Genomic DNA, 2,500 nt, shown 5'->3' on the forward strand with positions numbered 1-2,500 from the left:
GGATTAAGGGGTTCATTTTTTGTGATGTTTATTTGGAAACAATGTATTTGGATTTTGTTTAATCAGTCACTTCAAATGTGGATTATTCATAGTACTCAAGTTTTGTTTTTTGGGGAAAATGATGTTTCATTGTCATGAACTTTTTTTAATATTGCGATTGAGTGATATAACCTATCGGCAAAGTTCATTAACAGTGATCATATGGTGTTAACTTTCCATGCATATGCCACTTAGTGCGTTTTTTTTTTCTTTCTTTCTTTCTTTCTTTCTTTCTTTGTTTTTTTACATTTTCATTTGATTGTCTTTTACAGGCATTTCAAATCAATGGCTTGTTTAACTGAAATTCTCATTGATGGTTATAGGCAATTCCAAGAGTGTAAACAATAATCACTGGCATTTCCATGCTGTAAATATCTTAATTGCAAGCATATAACATAACAACCCACGTATGCGCGCATATACATACATGCTCACATACACACACTACTTGCAAAGACTCATACACACACAAACATACATAGATAGATAGACAGACAGGCAAACAAATAGACAGGTAGATAAATAAATATATAAACAGATAAATAATTCTAGATAGATAAGCGGAGGTGCGTTTGTGTGTGTTTGTGTGTGTGTGCGTGTGTGTGTGTGCTGTTTGGCGTATATATGTATGTATGCATCCGGACAAACATTTATCATAGTATGCACGTATGTAATTGATTATTATATATGTATTAAATTCGTAAGAAAGAAAATGAGGTAGAGAAGAATAGCGAAAGAAGTAGAATGTCAAGACAGCGGAAACAGACGTGGAAAAAAAAACACTTACTGTAGAACGAAAAAAAGGGAAGCAAGGAACTTAAAAGAGACAATCATGCTAACAGAGACACAAACACAACCTCAGGGTTAGTGTTAGAAAAGAGAAAAAAAATACAGACAATTTTGATTCCTTCTCACCTTCTCACCCTGGCCCCCTACCCTCCAGAACCCCCACCCCTCCCTTCCCCTCCCATTCCCCTGGCCCCCTACCCTCCAGAACCCCCCTCCCCGCTAGCCTCCCCCCCACTCCCCAACTCCAAAGCAGCTGATGCCTTATGCCGAGACATAACAAAGTCCGCATCTCTGACAACGGTGTAAACAAGCGCGCGAGAAGAACGACTTTGCGAACTGTTCCAGAGGTGAGTGAACTGCTTCTAATAATAGAAATTGTTGGAGAAGAATGACGTATTGAGGGAGAGAGGAGGAGGAGGAGGAGAAGGAGAAAGTCACGTGATATTTGGTCATCAAGAACACGTGTACACCTTTTTTTTTCTTTTTTTTTTTTTTTTTTTTTGGGGGGGAAACGAAACGAATGTAAGTAAAAATGAAATAGACTTATATTATTTCATATTCCCCTTCCTCTGTCTTCTCTATTATGTAACCGTTATGATATCACAAAGATAGCATCTTAATTACGGCCAAGTACAACTTTTGCCACATATATGTATGGCATCTCAATGTAATAAAGATGTAAAGTACTATACTGTTTTCTATAAATAACATTAGTATTAGTTAAGTTTAATTTAGTTCAATTAATATACCAGGCTAACAGTACAGTTTTGATTTATTTTTTACATAGTCATATAATTTATATCATAATATTGCATCACCAATTCAGTATATAATACACTTATACCTTCTAAGACATCATATTTGATACCATAACCACTTAACTAGTAGTACCTGACGACCTGAATGGCTGTATTATAGGACACTCTAAGATATACAGCTGTGTGCAAGTGTTTGCTTATCTTCATTGTAAAGTTTACACGTAGCTTCTTCCACATTGCTTGTTTCAACGACCTGCCTGTACAGCCTACTTTTAAGCCCAATTCTGGCGGGAAGGCCATCGTGATGTAAAATGGGCGTGCATTAACCGTAGAGTCTACTGTCAACGAGCTGAACATTTTTTTGGAGAGAGAGAAGACGAAAAGAGAAAAATAAAAATAAAAAACTGATAAACGGGGAAGTAATAAAAGAACATCATAAAAATGTAGATTTTTTTTGGATGAAGATGCATTTAAATCTTTCTGTTTAAGTAAAAGGTATGAGATAACAATAATAACGAACAAACAACAGAACAAACAAGAATACAAAGAACAGTTAAGGGACGAAATCCTGAATAGAAACGGAGATGATAATTCTGAAGGCGAGTGCGGCAGAGACACGAGAGTAAAATGGGTAAATGAATAAATAAAAACGAGAAATAACAGGCGTAATGTAAGGAAAAAAACAGGAAATTAAACGCAAGAAGTATTATATATAATAAATTGAAACGCGCGGTAAGCAGAGATAGAAAATTAGACATAATTACAAACAAACCAAGCCAGAGACACAGGCAGACAAACAGGTGGTGACAGTCTGTTTGATAAGCAAACAAACAAAGACAGGCAAACAAACAGACAAACAAACACGAAAGAGACAGAGAGACAGAAAAACACACATCTGAAAACAGACAACCATA

This window comes from Penaeus japonicus, unplaced genomic scaffold, assembly GCF_977035675.1.
Source record: "Penaeus japonicus unplaced genomic scaffold, GWHDUDI00000001_assembly GWHDUDI00000012, whole genome shotgun sequence".
NCBI lineage: Eukaryota > Metazoa > Arthropoda > Malacostraca > Decapoda > Penaeidae > Penaeus > Penaeus japonicus.